Source organism: Hyla sarda, chromosome 9, assembly GCF_029499605.1.
Source record: "Hyla sarda isolate aHylSar1 chromosome 9, aHylSar1.hap1, whole genome shotgun sequence".
Classification (NCBI taxonomy): Eukaryota; Metazoa; Chordata; class Amphibia; order Anura; family Hylidae; genus Hyla; species Hyla sarda.
Genome location: NC_079197.1, coordinates 149,986,807 through 149,999,173, shown reverse-complemented (window position 1 = coordinate 149,999,173; position 12,367 = coordinate 149,986,807). Strand labels below are relative to the sequence as shown.

General features: G+C 45.7%; 1 protein-coding gene across 8 annotated transcripts in view; it reads left to right on the top strand.

Annotated features, from left to right (window-relative positions):
* SIPA1L3 (signal induced proliferation associated 1 like 3) overlaps nucleotides 1-12,367 on the top strand; it is a 215,151-nt gene that overhangs the window by 63,438 nt on the left and 139,346 nt on the right. The window contains exon 3 of one of the 8 annotated variants that reach the window (XM_056537650.1): nucleotides 11,451-11,591. The exons of the other annotated variants lie outside the window; for them this stretch is intronic. The gene's annotated coding sequence lies outside the window, so the exon portion shown is untranslated. The remainder of the gene's footprint in view (nucleotides 1-11,450; nucleotides 11,592-12,367) is intronic. 8 annotated transcript variants of the gene reach the window in all.

Genomic DNA, 12,367 nt, shown 5'->3' with positions numbered 1-12,367 from the left:
GTGTGTATAGCCATCTTTAGGGCCCATGAACATTACAGATTTCCCCCCTGGAATAAATTCTGTAAGGAATCCACTTCTGGCAGGATCCCATTGATCTCAATGGGATTCTGCTGTTCAGTACACACAGCGGAAGTTCCGAAACGGATCCGGATTCCGCTGAAAGACTATGTTCATTCTTTTGGTGGAATTCTGCCCCGGAAAAGCCTATTGACACTGGGGCTTATGACTGCAGGGGTTAATTTCCTCTGACAGAATTCAACAAGGACTTTTCTTGCAAAATTTCCATCATGTGCATGCTCCCTCAGGCTATGTTCACACCGAAGGAATTTCCGAGCGGGATTCCGCAGAAATATTCCGATCAAAAATTACACAAAATTTACTGCACATTAACTTCAGATTTTTTAAATCAACTGGTGCCAGAAAGTGAAACAGATTTGTAAATTACTTAAAAATCTTAATCCTTCCAGTACTTATCAGCTGCTGTATGCTCTAGAGGAAGTTGTTTAGTTATTTTCTGTCTGACCACAGTGCTCTCTGCTGACACCTCTGTCCATGTCAGAAACTGTCCAGAGCAGGAGAGGTTTGCTATGGGGATTTGCTCCTGCTCTGGACAGTTCCTGACATGGACAGTTCCTGACATGGACAGAGGTGTCAGCAGAGAGCACTGTGGAAAGACAGAAAAGAACTACACAACTACATCTATAGTATACAGCAGCTAAGTACTGGAAGGATTAAGATTTTTAAATAGAAGTAATTTACAAATCTTTTAACATTTCTGGCACCAGTTGATAAAAAAAAAAATGTGTTTTCCACCAGAGTACCCCTTTAAAGTTGCACTGTAGATGTGAATGGAAAAAGATGCCTGTCCGTGTTGGTTTCTCTGTTACCAAAACGTCTGCATTAGGCCCCTTTCACACTACTGTAAAAAAAAAGCTCCTTTATTACTCCTGGCAAAAAGTCCTGAAAATGGCCGTCAAAAGTTTGCGCTTCTTTGATTTTGCGGGGTAATGTTCCCTGCAAAATCAAAGAAGCGCAAACTTTTGACAGCCATTTTCAGGACATTTGCCGGGAGTAATAACAGAGGTTTTTTTTTTTTTTTTTACAGTAGTGTGAAAGAGGCCTAATGCATTTTTATTATATTTTTTACAAAAAACAAGTAGGAATAGTTGGCTATTCCTACTTGTTTTGTATTTTTTGTAAAAATTTACAGTTGAAAAAAAAAAAAAAATCCCATTCATGTCATTGGGATTTTTTGAACATCCTTCTGCATCAGGCATGTCAGTTTAAAAAAAATTTTTTTTTTAAACTAATGTCAGTTATTTTTGCCGGCACAAAAGACGGTGCATGCACAAATTTTTGGTCCGGCAAAAAAAATGGTGAAAAACCGGACGTTAAAATTTAACATTGAAGTCTATGGGAACCAGATGTTCAAAAAAAAAAAATCTGTTATAATCAGTTTTTTTTTTACATCCGTTTTTTGTACTCAGCATGCTCAGTACAGCTTTACAAAAAAGTGTTTAAAACCTGATAAAAAAAAAAAAACTGGTAATGTAAATGTAAAGTAATGTAATGTAAAGTAAAGAAAATACCCATAAAAAAAAAATAATGGATGATGGTCATCAGTTATCATCAGTTATTACCAGTTCTTGCATCCGATTTTTTTTTTCCATTCGTTATTGTAAAATAAAAGCAGTAAAAAAAAAGCAGTATGATACCTGTAATTAGAGATGAGCGAACTTACAGTAAATTCGATTCGTCACCAACTTCTCGGCTCGGCAGTTGATGACTTTTCCTGCATAAATGAGTTCAGCTTTCCGGTGCTCCCGTGGGCTGGAAAAGGTCAATACAGTCCTAGGAGACTCTTTCCTAGGACTGTATCCACCTTTTCCAGCCCACCGGAGCACCTGAAAGCTGAACTAATTTATGCAGGAAAAGTCATCAACTTCTGAGCTGAGAAGTTCGTGACGAATCGAATTTACTGTAAGTTCGCTCATCTCTACCTGTAATGTGAAAGGGGCCTTAGGCAAACAAGTGTTTTGTTTGCAAAAAAAATTTTTTAAATTAAAAAAAAAAAAACTTCACCCGCTTCACAACTTTTAGACTTTTTTAAGTTTTTTCCCCCCCCCCCCCCCCTCTGTTTGCTCTAGAACTACAGTCATTTACACTACAAGGAAAGGGATTGTCAGACAGTCAATTATTTGACACCGATCTACTTCCTTCCCCCCACAGATCCCTCACAATGGAGCTTTGTCTTGACGTTCCCAACTCTGGGCTTTCCAAGAAAGGCCTCAAATAACATGGATACGTTTGAAAGGACTCGTACGTTTTTATTACCAGCACCAGTTCCCCCCCCCTCGTCCTTTTCTAGTGAATATCACGGTGACAGGGTTTCATATGCTACATTAATAGCCCTTTGTCCCCCTAATCCCTCTGTCTCTCTTTTAAGACCGTATTTCAAAGCTTTGTTTTTATTGCACACATTTGCGCTGCCGTCCCGCCCTCCGCCAGCTGCGCAAGAACGGACTTCTATACTACACTACTCTGTCATGTATATTTGTGTACTACACTGCAGACTATCCAGCCTGATTCTCACTGGGTGGCAGTGACTAGTAATTGAGATTATATAGATAGTGAAAGAAGTATTGAACACGTCACTATACACTATACACGTCACGTCAATATATTTCCCAAGGTGCTATTGACGTGAAACTTTCATTCACAACCCAAATGATTCATACCTACAAAGAAACCAAAACAAATAAGCTCAGAAACTATGTAAAATGACACAGGGAAAAAGTATTAAACCAGGGTTTCCCAACCAGGGTGCCTCCAGCTGTTGCAAAACTACAACTCCCAGCATGCCCAGACAGCCGTTGGCTGTCTGGGCATGCTGGGAGTTGTAGTTTTGCAAAAGCTGGAGGCACACCGGTTGGGAAAAAAATGTATTAAACACATGAAAGGGAGGTGCAAAAAGGCATGGAAAGCCAAGAAACAGCTGAAATCTATCAGTAATTATATCCAGCGCCTTGTCAGTGCAGATTTTCAGCCGATTCAGTCCCAATTGATGGCTACGGAAAAGGTCCCATTGCCAAGGTGTCGCACAAGAGATGTCTCATGATAGGTAAAAGCAAAGAACTGTCTCAAATCTGATTAAAGGCTGGGTTCACACTACGTTTTTGCCATATACTGTTTTCAATCCGTTTTTCTAAAGAAAACCGTATGGCAAAAAAACGGATGGAACAGTATGGAAAAAAGTAAACCGTATGCGTTTTTACTGTTTACGGTTTTTAAAAGTGCATACTGTTCTGTCCGTTTTTATAGAAAAAAAACCCATACGTTTTAGAAAATTTTGTCCATTTTTAATGGGAGGGGTCTTGGGTGGGGACTTTAGGATTCAAATGCGCATGTGCAAAGTAAAAACGTATACGTTTTTCCCGTATGGAACCGTATACATGTGCGTTTCCCATTGACGTCCATGTTAAAAAAAAAAAACGGATGCGGTTGCAGTACGGTTTTTAAACCGGAGACAAAATCGTGGTCAACCACAGTTTTGACTCCGGTTTAAAAACCGCACTGCAACCGCATCCGTTTTTTTTTTAACATGGACGTCAATGGGAAACGCACATGTATACGGTTCCATACGGGAAAAACGTATACGTTTTTACTTTGCACATGCGCATTTGAATCCTAAAGTCCCCACCCAAGACCCCTCCCATTAAAAATGGACAAAATTTTCAAAAACATGTGTTTTTTTTTTTTTTTTTTTAATAAAAACTGACAGAACTGTATGCACTTTTAAAAACAGTATACTGTTTAAAAACGTTTTATACGGTTTACTTATTTCCATACTGTTCCATCCGTTTTTTTTGTCATGCGGTTTTCTTTAGAAAAACGGATTGAAAACAGTATATGGCAAAAACATAGTGTGAACCCAGCCTTATAAGGCAGGTGGATGGGGGATTTTATGTTTGAGCTGTCTGCTGCCCCCCTTACCCGCCAGGACAGTGCCAAGGTTTTAACACTACACACAAAGGTCCCATTTGGACCAATGTCAACAGCAAAAATCACTCGGTTGCTAATTAGTCCTAATCCAGTGTTTCCCAACAAAGGTGCCTCCAGCTGTTGCAGAACCACAACTCCCAGCATGCCAAAGGCTGTCCGGTCATGCTGGGAGTTGACTACTGAGCGCAGCTTCCACATGGAACATTTCATTTGCTGTGTGTGTATAGCTTTTTTTTAAATTTATTTTTAATTTTTTTTCTTAATGTCAAATATAGCCTACATACTTGTCACATCAGAATATTGATATTTAACTATAACCAATCCCATAATAAATAGTATCCCCATCGCAACCGCTACTGCACGGGGGGGGGGGGGGGAATTATCCAATTCACCACAGGCCCCAAGAGTGATCAAATTCTTATAATTTTTTTCTTGAATTTCCTACTCTAAGCCTCTCAGCTCCTAATTCTACCAACCAGTCTGTGTGAATATAGATTTACTTTAAAGTGTACATTGAGACAGGCTGATTGCAAAGGTAAATCTTGCCTAACAACTGGGGTTTCTAGGCAGGTTGACTCTAGCAACCAGTTTTAGATTGCTCAATTTTAAAGTGGTATTCCAGGCAAAAACTTTTTATATATATATATATATATATATATATATATATATATATATATATATACTGACTCCGGAAAGTTAGACAGATTTGTAAATTACTTCTATTAAAAAATCTTAATCCTTCCAATAGTTATTAGCTTCTGAAGTTTTCTGTCTAACTGTTCATTGATGATGTCATGTCCCGGGAGCTGTGCATGATGGGAAAATATCCCCATAGGAACTGCACAGCTCCCGGGATGTGAGTCATCAGAGAGCAGTTAGACAGAAAACAACAACTCAACTTCAGAAGCTAATAACTATTGGAAGGATTAAGATTTTTTTAATCAAAGTAATTTACAAATCTGTTTAACTTTCCGGAGCCAGTGTATATATATATATATATATATATATATTTATTTATTTATTTGTTTATTTAAAGTTTTGGCCTGGAATACCCCTTTAAGGCAGAATTGAAAGGGGTACTCCGCCGTAGACATCTTATCCCCTATGCAAATGATAGGAGATGCGATGTCTGATCGCTGGGGTCCCTGCGATCTCCCTGCTGCACCTGATGTTCATTTTGAGCGTCACGCCTCCTCCCATAGACTTGCATTGAGGGAATGTGACCATGACGTCACACCCCCTCGCATAGACTTGCATTGAGGGGACGTGACCATGATGTCACTAGTCGGGGATGGCTGTGATGTCCCAAGCCTCCGCCCCAGTTTCGCCAGTCATCTGGCACGGAGCGACGTTCGCTCCGTGCACCGGATGTCTGGGGTGCCGCAGCTGAGATCGCGGGGGTTCCCAGCGGCAGGACCACCGCAATCATACATCTTATCCCCTATCCTTTTGGATAGAGGATAAGATTCCTATGGGCGAAGTACCCCTTTACGCCTAAAGAGCGGTCTAGTGGCCTAGACATCCCCCAGATATAGTGTGAGGGTAGTCATGTAAGCCTAGACCGGTGGCCATCTGTATAAAAGCAGCCTTTTTTCTTCCAGATTTCCTCATTGTCCCACTTGGGACCTCATATATAATTCAGGTTGTTCGTTCAGTGCTCAGCAAGACAGTACATCTGATTTATTTTTTTTAGCGTTTCCCAAACTATTCTACAGTCCTTTGCTGCAGAACTCAAGTAGCATCTGCATAATATATGTGCGTCATTTGGTTCCCATATTCTTATTAATTTATACAGCAGAGTGCATTGGTAACATCTGTCCCCGATGGGACTCACAGTATAAATTCTTAATTAACCTATAAGTGTAATTTTGGAGTATTGGAAGACACGAGAGTAGCTGGAGGGAACGTATGCAAACATGGGAAGGGTGCATGCACACTACGTTTCTTAAGATACGGGACCGTATACGGCTGGGGAGAGGGGGGCGGAGAGTTGGGGGCGGGGCAACTCCAAGCTGCCATATGCGGTCCCGTATCTAATGTATTTCAATGAGCGACCAGAGTAAAGCGCTGCCTCCGTTTTGGCCCGTATACGGTTTCCCGACCGGACCTAAAAACGTAGTCAACAGCGTTTTTAGGTCCGGTCGGGAAACCCCGGTCGGTTGTCCCGCCCCCAACTCTCCACCCCCCCTCTCCCCAGCCGTATACGGTCCCGTTTCATAAGAAATATAGTGTGCATGCACCCGAATTCTGATAAGAAACACAGGACCCCACCACTGCAAAACAGTGCTAACTACTGAACCATGCCAACATTAGGATTCAGATTTGAACCCAGGAACACAGTGCTAACCACTGAGCCATGCAAATATCGGAATGGAGATTCTATCCTAGGGCAACAATGCTAACCACTAAGCCATGCCAACATGGGGATTCAGATTCGAACCCAGGTTCAACCACTAAGCCATGCAAACCTGGAAATTCAGGTCCAAACCCAGAACAATGGTAATCACTGAGCCATGTAAACATGGGGATTCAGATTGGAACCCAGGACAACAATGCTAACCACTGAGCCATGCAAACATGGGGATTCAGAATTGATTCCATGACCCCCTGTTACAACAAGCAACAATGCTAACCCCTGAGCCATCTTGCTGCCCCACAATGGAAGCTTCATGTCTTGAGTTCCTTATGCAATATGTGAAAGACAGGCTGTGTTGTCATATACAGTGTATACTGCATCCTGAATTACATACAGGCCCAGATGTATCAAACTGTGTAAGAGAAAAAATTAAGGGACTTTTCCACAACAACCAATCACATCTCAGCTAACAAGCTCTGGTAAAGTGAAATCTGAGCGGTGATTGGTTGCTATCAGAAAATCACTGTATTTTTTTCTCTCACACAGTTTGATGTATATGGGCCACAGTTCGTATTTTTATCTTTCCGTATAATTAGATTATAAAGACATGAAGTGTGTTTTGGAGTAGAGAAAGCAATTAAGAAGAGAGATATATGCCCCCCTACTTGTGTGTAAGCTCGGCATGCCCTCATACATGTGTGTAGACAGGACATGCCCCCATACATGTGTGTAGACAGGACATGCCCCCATACATGTGTGTAGACAGGACATGCCCCCATATATGTGTGTAGACTGGACATGCCCTCATACATGTGTGTAGACTGGACATGGCCCCCATACATGTGTGTAGACAGGACATGCCCCCATACATGTGTGTAGACTGGACATGCCCTCATACATGTGTGTAGACAGGACATGCCCTCATACATGTGTGTAGACTGGACATGGCCCCCATTCATGTGTGTAGACAGGACATGCCCCCATTCATGTGTGTAGACAGGACATGCCCCCATACATGTGTGTAGACAGGACATGCCCCCATTCATGTGTGTAGACAGGACATGCCCCCATACATGTGTGTAGACAGGACATGCCCCCATACATGTGTGTAGACAGGACATGCCCCCATACATGTGTGTAGACAGGACATGCCCCCATACATGTGTGTAGACAGGACATGCCCCCATTCATGTGTGTAGACAGGACATGCCCCCATACATGTGTGTAGACAGGACATGCCCCCATACATGTGTGTAGACAGGACATGCCCCCATACATGTGTGTAGACAGGACATGCCCCCATACATGTGTGTAGACAGGACATGCCCCCATACATGTGTGTAGACAGGACATGCCCCCATACATGTGTGTAGACAGGACATGCCCCCATACATGTGTGTAGACAGGACATGCCCCCATACATGTGTGTAGACAGGACATGCCCCCATAAATGTGTGTAGACAGGACATGCCCCCATACATGTGTGTAGACAGGACATGCCCCCATACATGTGTGTAGACAGGACATGCCCCCATACATGTGTGTAGACAGGACATGCCCCCATACATGTGTGTAGACAGGACATGCCCCCATACATGTGTGTAGACAGGACATGCCCCCATACATGTGTGTAGACAGGACATGCCCCCATACATGTGTGTAGACAGGACATGCCCCCTCATACATGTGTGTAGACAGGACATGCCCCTCATACATGTGTAGACAGGACATGCCCCTCATACATGTGTAGACAGGACATGCCCCTCATACATGTGTGTAGACAGGACATGCCCCTCATACATGTGTGTAGACAGGACATGCCCCCTCATACATGTGTGTAGACAGGACATGCCCCCTCATACATGTGTGTAGACAGGACATGCCCCCTCATACATGTGTGTGGACAGGACATGCCCCCATACATGTGTGTGGACAGGACATGCCCCCATACATGTGTGTGGACTGGACATGCCCCCATACATGTGTGTGGACTGGACATGGCCCCCCATACATGTGTGTGGACTGGACATGGCCCCCCATACATGTGTGTGGACTGGATATGGCCCCCCCATACATGTGTGTGGACTGGACATGGCCCCCCCATACATGTGTGTGGACTGGACATGGCCCCCCCATACATGTGTGTGGACTGGACATGGCCCCACATACATGTGTGTGGACTGGACATGGCCCCTCATACATGTGTGTAGACTGGACATGGCCCCCCATACATGTGTGTAGACTGGACATGGCCCCCCATACATGTGTGTAGACTGGACATGCCCTCATACATGTGTGTAGACAGGACATGCCCTCATACATGTGTGTAGACAGGACATGCCCCCATTCATGTGTGTAGACAGGACATGCCCCCATTCATGTGTGTAGACAGGACATGCCCCCATACATGTGTGTAGACAGGACATGCCCCCATACATGTGTGTAGACAGGACATGCCCCCATACATGTGTGTAGACAGGACATGCCCCCATACATGTGTGTAGACAGGACATGCCCCCATACATGTGTGTAGACAGGACATGCCCCCATACATGTGTGTAGACAGGACATGCCCCCATACATGTGTGTAGACAGGACATGCCCCCATACATGTGTGTAGACAGGACATGCCCCCATACATGTGTGTAGACAGGACATGCCCCCATACATGTGTGTAGACAGGACATGCCCCCATACATGTGTGTAGACAGGACATGCCCCCATACATGTGTGTAGACAGGACATGCCCCCATACATGTGTGTAGACAGGACATGCCCCCATACATGTGTGTAGACAGGACATGCCCCCATACATGTGTGTAGACAGGACATGCCCCTCATACATGTGTGTAGACAGGACATGCCCCTCATACATGTGTGTAGACAGGACATGCCCCTCATACATGTGTGTAGACAGGACATGCCCCTCATACATGTGTGTAGACAGGTCATGCCCCCATACATGTGTGTAGACAGGTCATGCCCCTCATAAATGTGTGTGGACAGGACATGCCCCCTCATACATGTGTGTGGACAGGACATGCCCCCTCATACATGTGTGTGGACAGGACATGCCCCCTCATACATGTGTGTGGACAGGACATGCCCCCTCATACATGTGTGTGGACAGGACATGCCCCCCCATACATGTGTGTGGACTGGACATGGCCCCCCCATACATGTGTGTGGACTGGACATGGCCCCCCCATACATGTCTGTGGACTGGACATGGCCCCCCCATACATGTCTGTGGACTGGACATGGCCCCCCCATACATGTCTGTGGACTGGACATGGCCCCCCCATACATGTCTGTGGACTGGACATGGCCCCCCCATACATGTCTGTGGACTGGACATGGCCCCCCCATACATGTCTGTGGACTGGACATGGCCCCCCCCATACATGTCTGTGGACTGGACATGGCCCCCCCATACATGTCTGTGGACTGGACATGGCCCCCCATACATGTGTGTAGACTGGACATGGCCCCTCATAAATGTGTGTAGACAGGACATGCCCCCATACATGTGTGTAGACAGGACATGCCCCCATACATGTGTGTAGACTGGACATGCCCCCATACATGTGTGTAGACTGGACATGGCCCCCCCCCCATACATGTGTGTAGACTGGACATGGCCCCCCCCCCATACATGTGTGTAGACTGGACATGGCCCCCCCCCCATACATGTGTGTAGACTGGACACGGCCCCCCCCCCATACATGTGTGTAGACTGGACACGGCCCCCCACCCCCATACATGTGTGTAGACTGGACACGGCCCCCCCCCCATACATGTGTGTAGACTGGACATGGCGCCCCCCCCCCCCCCCCCCCCATACATGTGTGTAGACTGGACATGGCCCCCCCCCCATACATGTGTGTAGACTGGACATGGCCCCCCCCCCATACATGTGTGTAGACTGGACATGCCCCCCCCCCCCATACATGTGTGTAGACTGGACATGGCCCCCCCCCCCATACATGTGTGTAGACTGGACATGGCCCCCCCCCCCATACATGTGTGTAGACTGGACATGGCCCCCCCCCCCCATACATGTGTGTAGACTGGACATGGCCCCCCCCCCCCATACATGTGTGTAGACTGGACATGCCCCCCCCCCCCATACATGTGTGTAGACTGGACATGGCCCCCCCCCCCCCATACATGTGTGTAGACTGGACATGGCCCCCCCCCCCATACATGTGTGTAGACTGGACATGGCCCCCCCCCATACGTGTGTGTAGACTGGACATGGCCCCCCCCCCATACGTGTGTGTAGACTGGACATGGCCCCCCCATACATGTGTGTAGACTGGACATGGCCCCCCATACATGTGTGTAGACTGGACATGGCCCCCCCCATACATGTGTGTAGCGTTCCTGACTACACATGACCGCACTATGGTGTCCTTGTTCTCCCTGCGTTCAGCAGGATGCACGTTTTCTTGTGTGAGTCAGTCGGTGCCTCCACCCTCTACAGCTCAGCCACCCTTTCGACACCAGCAGATATGTTTCTGATCCAGAGTGCACAAAGCCGCTGTGGTGACTTACTGCCAAAACCAGGGATCATCTCCTGACATGAGAGCGCGTATAGGGATCAGTGTGTAAGGCCTTGTTTCCCAACCAGGGTGCCTCCAGCTGTTGCAAAACTACAACTCCCAGCATGGCCGGACAGCCGAAGGCTGTCCGGGCATGCTGGGAGTTGTAGTTTTGCAACAGCTGGAGGCACCCTGGTTGGGAAACACTGGTGTAAGGACTGCAGTTCCTATTGGATCAGTAGACTTTGGGAGCTTTGTTAACCTCATACGTCTGAGCCTTTCTAACCTAATCTTGAATCTGCTTATTTATACAGATGCCGGGGTGTATTTAGAAATGTCTGTCAGAAATTTGGGAAAAGTAGGTGAAAATGTGAAGGGGTGCTATGTGGGGTTCTTACAGAAGAGGACCACTCAGGCTGACTTTCCTCACTAAGCTATTAACCCGTTGCACGTCAGGACAGGTGAAAGTGCAGCGGCCATCTTTGCTGTGTGGCAGACAGATAGTATCAGCCTGATCTCAATCACAACACTGCACATTTCCTCCGTAGATCTTCAGGTCTTCCATAACACAGACTAAGTTTCGGTCCCTGCCCGGCTGTCAGGCGTTCCTCAGAATACTACAAGCTGCGAGCTTTTCACCTGCATGGAAATGAGCATGTGGAATGTATCCGTAACCCAGAGTATTTAAGGTATTTGAATGTTTTTATTAAATCTCTGCCTTTAGGGACATATTGCAAAACTCCGTCCCCCCGAGAGATCTTTGAATTTATTAAGCGTTCGTAGAAATAGAAGACATCTTGTAAAGAATGTTACAACTTTATTTACAGGAGGTAACAGATAATGGCCGATGCTTCTCTTCCAGCACATAGGTCAGTGTTTCCCAACCAGGGTGCCTCCAGCTGTTGCGAAACTACAACTCCCAGCATGCCCAGACAGCCTTCGGCTGTCCGGGCATGCTGGGAGTTGTAGTTTCGCAACAGCTGGAGGCACCCTGGTTGGGAAACACTGAAATAGGCTTATTCATACACGGAGCAGTTCTTCAGCCGAGATCAGTAGTGATTATTTTTTACAATCAATTAAGTTTGTCTTAGTCCTGTAAGTCTTTTTTTTGCTTTCCAAGTGTTCAGATTCTTCAGACAAATCTACAATAAATTTTATTTGCATATTTTTTAACCATGTTTAAAAAATAAATAAAAAAACCTTAAAGAGGTATTCCGGAGGAAAGTAAATGTTTTCATATCAACTGGTGCCAAAGAGGTTATAAAAAATCGGAAATTACTTCTATTTAAAAATCTTAAAGTGGTACTCCATCCCTAGACATCTTACATCTTATCCTCTGCTGCGGTACCCCAGTCATCCGGTACAAAGAGCGAACTTCATCTAGTGCCGTATGACTAGCAATCCGGCGCCGGAGGCTCGTTATGTCAGGGCCACACCCCCTCATGATGTGGCTGCCATACCCCCT